At 42.2% G+C, this 8,399-nt stretch overlaps 1 long non-coding RNA gene across 1 annotated transcript; it reads right to left on the reverse strand.

Annotated features, from left to right (window-relative positions):
- Positions 1–1,309: 1,309 nt before the first annotated feature.
- On the reverse strand, positions 1,310–6,555 carry LOC142064083 (uncharacterized). The gene is made up of 3 exons (XR_012662989.1): positions 6,423–6,555; positions 2,113–3,228; positions 1,310–2,010 (listed from the first exon to the last, which is right to left on the reverse strand). It is a non-coding gene; the product is annotated as an uncharacterized LOC142064083 (long non-coding RNA).
- Between the last annotated feature and the right edge of the window lie 1,844 nt (positions 6,556–8,399).

The raw sequence follows: 8,399 nt of genomic DNA on the forward strand, positions 1-8,399 counted from the left end.
TGCTGAGATAAAGTGTTTTGAAATAGCCAATTCGCTTCTTGCTAGAAAATTTGGCAATGAGTACTGATTGAAATAGGACTTTAGAAGACTTGCTCTTCCCCCCCCACCCCAACCAAGAAAAAAAATCCTTTGCGGCTGGGTGTCCTGGATCTCCAATGTGATGTGTGTTAGCTGGTGTGCTAACAGTCCGAGGTTAAATGCTACTGATGGTGCACAAAGAATGGTGTTATCGCAAGTTCTTTACACAACAGGAAAAGAACCCTTTTAAGTAACAAAAAGAAAAAATTTTAGGTCACAAAATTAAGCAATAAAAATATAAGAATTATTAGATCTTCAGGATCCTATATTATCCTGCCAGTTTAACAACAATACTACACACAGAGTCTTCGATACCAGGATCATGGCCCTCCTTACCACAGACAAAATACTGTGTGTGTACAATGGGCACAATTAACATCGTATGGGCTTGCATTTACCATGGAGATAACACTTTTTTCCTAGTTTTTGTATGTAATATATACATTACCATGTACTTTGTGTTTTTTTCTGCTCTGAGGCAAATTGAGTTTGACATTTATACAAGAAGCAATAAAACTGATGCAGTCAAAGTATATTCCTAAAACAAGTTCAGCAATGTCTCTTTCAAACTACGTTTGAGTTAGTGGAATAAATGCCTTTTCATGTTTGCAGTTGAAGTACCGGCCAATTCTGCCAAATGGTTTTTGGAAAATTGCCTTCAGAATTGACTTTCCCTGGGGAAGATTTGCTTCTATGGAAAGCAGAGATACTGGGAGAATATGAAAGAGAAAGAGACCAAAAGGGAAGGCAGAGGGAATAGGTTAAAGGCTAACCTTAAACAGGTGGCTTTCATTTCTCTTTGCCCAAATTGTTCTATAAACTTTCTGGTTAACTACAGCAAATTTCATTTTAGCAAGAGCAGTTCCATGCTAATCCAGCTTTGCTATTACCTCAGCTCAGGTTGGGTGTTTCTCTCTGGGCTTCCCATTTCTCAAGAGCAAATGCAAGTTTGGGAGTCTTGAAATTCCAATTCAGCTTATCCATCTGTGAATCCTGAATAATTTTGAGTCCCATGGATTTGCTTCATCTAAAAAGGGAAAGGTGAGGGCTTTTTTCAGCAAGCAGTTGATGTTAGCTGACTTGAAGAGAGGCGCCAGTTTGGATTCCCTGTTTCCCTACATAGCTATTTCCCTCCCCCATCTAAAAATGTGCAGAACAGGTACCCTTTTCTCCAGTTAGCTTAATCTATGGTGCTACCTGAAGAAGAATACCTACATAGGACAATACAATAGCTATTGAGGTATGGTTTAGTTCACATATAGCCATTTTGGGCTACTTTACAAGTTGGCAAGCTTTGGGAATCAGCAAGCAGTAATTGTACAGGGAAGGAATCTGCTCTATTTCATATGTGTTAAATGATATTTCCTAGTCCATCTATGGGTGACCTGACAGAAGAAAACATATTGCAAATATATGTGTCATATACAATAGACCCCAATAAATATCTTCGGTAATACATAGCATTTTCCATCTTGCATTTTGGAGGCGACACTTCAGCAGAATAATTTTGCACATACTGCAATTTTCTGACGCTCCAGTTTGGCACTCGGGGGTGCAGACCATCTACTGCAACATGATGTCTTCAACTCAGTTGGCACAGCTCATCAAAAAAGGTTCCAGTGAGGATTCCTACTGTCAGTGTCCGCACCATAATTTCTGTTCTGCTGCACTGGCACCATCCCTGAACATGCATGTACATACTGCCCAGTTGTAGCACTTGCTCTGTATCATTTGCTGCTTGCAGTTCCTGAATACCCAGAGACCACTGTGGCTTTAGCCCCTAACTCCTTGAGATTTCCTTTGGGGTGTTGAGGCACAGCTCCTTTCTGCTCCTCAGACCATGTGAAGGGAACAGCGCCCACCCTTGAGTCTCTGGCTGTTACACCTGACATCTTGGGTTTGCGATGGCACCCATGAAACCGATACAAGCAGCTAGGAAAGGAGGAGGGAGTTTATTTTTAGGTTGCACCAGGAAAACAGCTGCAGAATTTTCTTAGTGGCAAAAGAGCTCTCACAGGACAGAGGGAGACCTACCTTATTGCCTCAAAATTTTCCCCTCTGAAGAGTTTCAACTTTTCAAGACTCCCCCTGTGCAAACCTCCTGCTCACGTACACTGATGAACGTAACTCTAGAGCATCATGGAGGAAACCAGAACTATTTTTATTTTTGGTTGAGTAAACCTTTAGCATTTAACAGTCAGGTGTTTATTTCACTTCCCAAACTGCCTCCGGCTCCAGTAATGCTTAGCATGATCCTTTTCTGAGGGAGGGGGAGAAAAAAGGGGATTGAGTTAAATGCTCTCAAAATACAGAGGCCTGAGGAATCACAAACTTGTATCCACTGCCACACATCCCACCTCAGCCCCCCTCCTTCCTCACTTCAGCCTTCCTTGGAAGGAACCTGACAGGAAATATTTTAGAGGTAGAGAATTTTCAATGAAAATATTATTTCTCCATCTGCCCACTTTTCCGCCCTCACAGGTTGTATGGCTAAGTGACATTTAGGAATGCGTATCCTGCAGGCCGCGCGGTGGCCTGTCTTCTCACATGTTGCTTTCCCATCAGAAACACATCACAGCACCGGGTCCTCCTGCCTCCCAAGTGTCACAGGAGACACTTGACCCTTGGGAACATGTCTGGGCTTTCCAAAGTCATTTCTAATCTCAGTGGCTCTTGTAAATGACGGAGGTTGACCCCCTTTTGACGAGCTTCCTTGCAGCCTTCCTGGGAGACACAGGGAGGGTGGGGTCCACCACTGCTCCAGAGCTCTGGGATTAAAAAAGAAAAAATACCCAAAACCAAACACCATGAAACCTACAGAAAGTTGGCTGATACCGCATGTACGGAGCTATTCAAACCAGATGCTTGCATGCCTTCCTTCCCACGCTACCTTACCCACACTGATTCGTTCCTAGCCTGACAGGAAGCTTCAGGTTTTTTGTACCTTGAGCCATTTTCAACAAAAGCCATACCAGGAGAGGGACACACATGTGCTACAATGACCTACAAGAGGCTGCACTCAGCAAGAGACATGCTTGCTTCTTCATCCAAAGGCTGCCATGTTGCATTCTTTTTCTCCTTGGGTAGGCTAAATCTATTCCAGCTGGTTAGGCAGTGTTAAGGCAGCATGGCTTGACAAATAGCATGTGCCTAAGAGGGAAAACAAACATGACTGAAGTTAATTTGTGTTGGAAATTAACATTATGGGGAAAATGAGCAATATCTGGACACATTTCAGCTGTCCCACTATTCCATTTTTGAATTGTTTTTTTGAAAAAATATCTCTAGCCTGTGTCTAACTCTGCTGTGCCATGTTCCTCAGGTCAGGAGAACTCCATGTTCTACCTCAAGTCTCCTCCATCTAAGCCCCTCATTCCTAAATCTTGGTTGTGAAACTGCATCCTTATCACTATATCTAACTCACTCTCAGTCAAATATTACCAGTGGTTCTAACTGGGACACTGTAATTTTAACTTATCCTACCCATGACAACATAGGCTTCTTGGAGCAGCAGTTACAAGCAAGGTTGTAGCAGATGAGGGAGGAACTCCTTTCCCAGAACCCAACTGAATCCATCTAGCTTGTCAAGAAGGAGGTCAGGTCCAGAAAAAGTATTTTCTCCTTTTTTTTTTTTTTTTTTTGGAGTAAGTCTGAAAGTCAAGGTCAGATGTTTAAAGATGGCTTTACTGCAGCAACCAAGGGTTTTTTTTGAAGCTGACCATCTCAAACCATACATCAGCAAGTGGTTCAAGTTTTTAGAGCTCTGAACATGCCCTGATATTAGGCAAATCTGAAGCGTTCAGCTATTGACTATAAACCTGCAGCTGAGGGCCCCGCAAGCCAAGTATGCCAAAGGATCCTAATGAAGCAGATAATCTGGACTACCATTTTGATAGGCTCCAGGAAAGCAGGAAATACTCAGCCCAGACTTGCTAAACAGTAATCACTTTGCCAGTGTTTCTGTTTGTTTTTACTTTAACTGCTGATTGCGCTTAGCCACTTATTCCCGCTTCTCCTCAAGTCCCTTGGCAATTCCTGTCTTACAGTTAGAGCCTGGTCACACTCACACTTGACTCAACAAAATAAAGTGGTGTGAAAACTTCTAATAGAGGAGGCTGCAAAACATAAAAAATCCTACCCCCCAAATTACCAATTAATGATATATAAGGCTCAAATCCACAGCCTTATATTCTAATAATTCCATGGGATCTCACTGGTCAGATATCCAGCCAGATCAATGTTTCATACCCAGATGTTATGTTTCCATGTTATTTTTTATATCATTAGTGAATGCACAGGGTTCTTGTGCCTACCCTGGCTGTACGATGCAGCTGCTGTGCTGTACACTGGACCAGCAAAATGATTTAATCTAGAAAGAACCAAGGAAAGGTTTGTTTGTTTGCATCCACAGGCTGACGCAGCAGCACAAGGAAGAAGAAAGAGCTGTGGCAGAGGGGTGGGACTAAAGAGGGGGTCCTGGGGGAGCTTCTGACCCCACATCACTCACATCTGTGCTGTGGTGTTTTGCCATCGTGCCTGGCCCTTTTGCACCCAGATTATGTTAGCCAGTACAATTAAAGATATAGGAAAGACATGTTAACAATTTTCTTGTTGGAAACTTATAAGGTTTTTATTCATTGTCTTTTGCTCTCTGATAAATATGGTTACTCATTGACAAAAGTTTGAAGCTTGATGGCTTTTTGTAATGAGTAAGGAGTAGAAAAATCCCTTCAGTTTGTTACATAAGTTAATCAGAAAGGTGATCAACCACATAAACACATACACCCCCACCCCTTCCCATACCCATGCATTAGCTCACAGCTGTGTGGATATAGGCTTTGAGAGCTGAATAACCCATTAATCTCCATGTGGAAAATCAATACATTGAAAATAATTAGCTGGGTATGGGAAGAAGCAAAGAATCAGACAGCTGTTACTTAAAGCATGACTTAGGCATGTAGAAACAAGGTATAACAAGACATGCAGAAAAGGGAGGGGAGAAGGACAGAGGGACATGAAAGAAAGAATAGAGCAGTGAATCCAAAGGTGTTGAAAAGTGTGTTTATATATAACCCATTCTAAGTAACTCCATACAAGCAGTATTCTTCAGTGAGGGCTGGGGAAGGATCAGAAGGGCTTTTGGAAAGTGCAGCTCACTGGATAAAACTGCTCACTACCAAGGCTGGAAGGCCTCCAGTAGTCACCAGCAATGGGAAAAGGGAAGAGAATTCCAGCTGCTGTCAACAGGCATTGTCAAGATTATATTTGTTTCCAAGTAGGCAAACAGCAGGGTCTGCAATAAGAGTCAGAGAAACAGCAGCAGGATGGACACAAGAATGGGCCACAGTTACCCTGTACAGTCACAGCAGCAGAGACGCTGAATAGGTCAGGCAGAATGTGGCCCTCTCCTCCCTCCTGTTTCATGTCACATTGACTTGGTGACAACAACTGATTAAAAACACTCTCCGAGAGAAACAAATTAAGTGAACAAGAAGAATGTGTCTCACCAGTGGGGAGACAAAAACAACTTAACAGCACGCTGAGACAGATCAGCAATATACCAAACTGTTCATAGCTCAGCTATGACAGATGGTCTCATGAAGGGATATTCCAGCTGAGCTCCTGAATGCATTGTTTTTAGGCTGAGATTTAACACCCATGTCCCTGTCCAAACCAAGGATTCTAGGTTCAGTTTTGAGTTGTGAAGCATCAGAAATTTTGCTAATTATTTTGCCTTTTTTTCTAATGGTGGGAGCTTCATGAGATCCAATATCACAAAAAAATATACAGGACCTGAACTAGAAAACTGCTAGGTAATCTACAGCTCCTAGATGAAATCAGTACAGAGAAAATTCCTTGTTGAGATAGAAGCTGTTTACAAAGAGAGATTAAAGCAGAAGTACTACAAGCCATATCCAGGGTTATTGGTCTAGGAAAGATGCACATTAATTGGAATGAAACATTTCATTTGGTCAGAAGAAAAGGTGTCTCCCCTTCCCTGCATGTTGCTGATCAAAACATGAAGCAGGTGCTCAAGTCTGCCAAGAGCCTAAAGCAAGGTCTTTGAGGGGCATTATGGACTTTGCTATGCCTCATTAGCATTTAATCCAGATTTAACTTCCCCAGGAAAGCCTGCCAAGATCTCTACCAGTCCATCTGAGATGATATGGTAGTGATAAAGCTCTGCCTGTCTCTAAAGAGACTCCTATAAGTACCCACCCCCAATTCAGTGTGAGATGTACAGCATGTAAGGGGATTCCTCATTTCTATATTCAAGTAAGCAGTAAATATAGTAACTAGTGTAAAATTGTAGAGAATGAAGGATAGAAAACACAGTTACTTACAAGACTACTCAAGACTCACAGTGCTTCTAGCTAGAGGCTGGATACAAATAGACAGGGTAGCTTTCCCTCTTTGTAGCTTCAAGCACTGATTAGCTAGTGCTACCACATGCAGTCTCATTACCCTGATTAGATTAAGGTCAGAAAAGGCCCCACCCAGCTCTAGGCTGACTTTGGAGCTGTGGTTGAGGGCAAGGTCTAGAAGCAGTTGTCTAAAAGCTAGTGGCTCTGCCCCAAACAATGAAAGGAGCCAAGTTTTCATGCCCTGGTATTGATATATCCCTGATCTGTAGAGGAGGCTGGTCTTTAATGCAAATTCTCTTGTTAGGTGGGAGTTGCTTTATTTATCTACGTGCTCTGCTTTCTCAGGGTAACTCTGCTTTCCTCCTCTTTTAATTTCACTTTCACTGACTGTTCATAGTCTGGAGTTCTGTTTCCACATCATTTCAAGCCTCTGAAAAATCACAGTCTAGTCCTTGTAGACCTCTACGAGCATCATAACAGCTAGGACTGTGAGGCAATCGCAGAGGAGCTTAATTCCTTGCACTTGATCTAATGAAAAGCTTTCTAAATACAATTAGTATCTTCTCGTTACTCTATGCTATCAACTTCTCTTTCAAGATTTAACAACATATCTATGCTATTTCTCCTGATTTACAGGAATATTCTTGGGGCCTTATCAAAGTGTGTTCACTACAGGGCAAAAGTCAACTTTATAATCCTTCCAGTGTAAAATCCGTATTTTTAGATGTAGCCTAATGACTGGGGAGAGAGACTGCAGTGTATATCGTTCATATCCAATTTGAAATTCAGGGATTTTTGGATGTTTGTTCTCAACCACTGCAGCCACCTAGACAAGGAAAGGACTTAAATTCCAGGTTGTGGGTTAATCCTTATTCTGGAGCTGTTTTGGCTATTTTAGACAGAGGGAGGAAAGAGAGGTATTTCATCTTCTCCACTTTCTAAACACAGTGTTTCCCAGGATTTTTCATTTCATTAGGTAGGATGACAATTCCTTCTGCCTTTTCTTTGATATCCAAAGCTAATATATTTGCCCTTTTCACTTAACTCAAAAGTCTGTATACCTGCACTTCTGTTAAGGGAAGAGATAAAAAGTTGAATACTTTGAAAAGGCTGCTTTTAATAGTTTGGATGGATCTATCTGACCAGCTACAGAGAACAGGACAAAAAATAAAAAGGGCTGTAATAGGAAATAAAAGGACTTGCCAGGCAAGAAGAGGATAAAGAGGCCAGCTGAATTATAAGGATGAAGGCTATGCTAGTTCTCAGCTTGGACTCTGCGCTGTAGGAAATCAGTGAAAATGTGAAAAGAAATCCAACAGTCTCCAGAGAGTAAATAAACCTGTGATACATGAACCTCATCAAACATAAAAAACAAGGACTAAAAAAGTGGGGGGGGGGCAGGTTGAATTAAGGACTAGGATGACTTAGGCAAGTATAAGAATGTCAGCAAAGGCTGTATCAGGTGGAGGATGAATTCTGTCCAAATCTAGTTAGCTAAAAAATTGTCACTCAGTCCTCCACCCCACCTGAAGAGAGGCTGCTTTGGGGGCCAAAGTGAGTCTGGGGTTGGGAAGGCTCCTGTGTCTCTGGTTGGAGCAGTAACTATGCTCAGGATTATCCTTTTATTATGTTTCTATTTCACTCTCACTTCAAGCCACTTAGCAAAAATAAAATATAATTAAATTACATGAAAAAAAAAGCCTGGGTAGGAACAAACCACCAGAATTCTGCTTCTGAAAAACAGCGAACTCCCCTGATACAGTTCTGTCTCAGTGACAAAGCCCAGGACGTGCTGAAAAGCGCTCCTTGGGAGTGCAAGTCTGGACAGCTCTGCCAAGCCTGGGGAGCATCAACCGCTCTCCCCAAGCAAGCCAAAGCCCAGCAGTTTCTCAAACAGCAGCCGGTGTCAGGCTGTTACTGAACGTACCCTGCTCCTGCACTCCAGCCTCTGGGCAG

Source organism: Phalacrocorax aristotelis, chromosome 13, assembly GCF_949628215.1.
Source record: "Phalacrocorax aristotelis chromosome 13, bGulAri2.1, whole genome shotgun sequence".
Classification (NCBI taxonomy): Eukaryota; Metazoa; Chordata; class Aves; order Suliformes; family Phalacrocoracidae; genus Phalacrocorax; species Phalacrocorax aristotelis.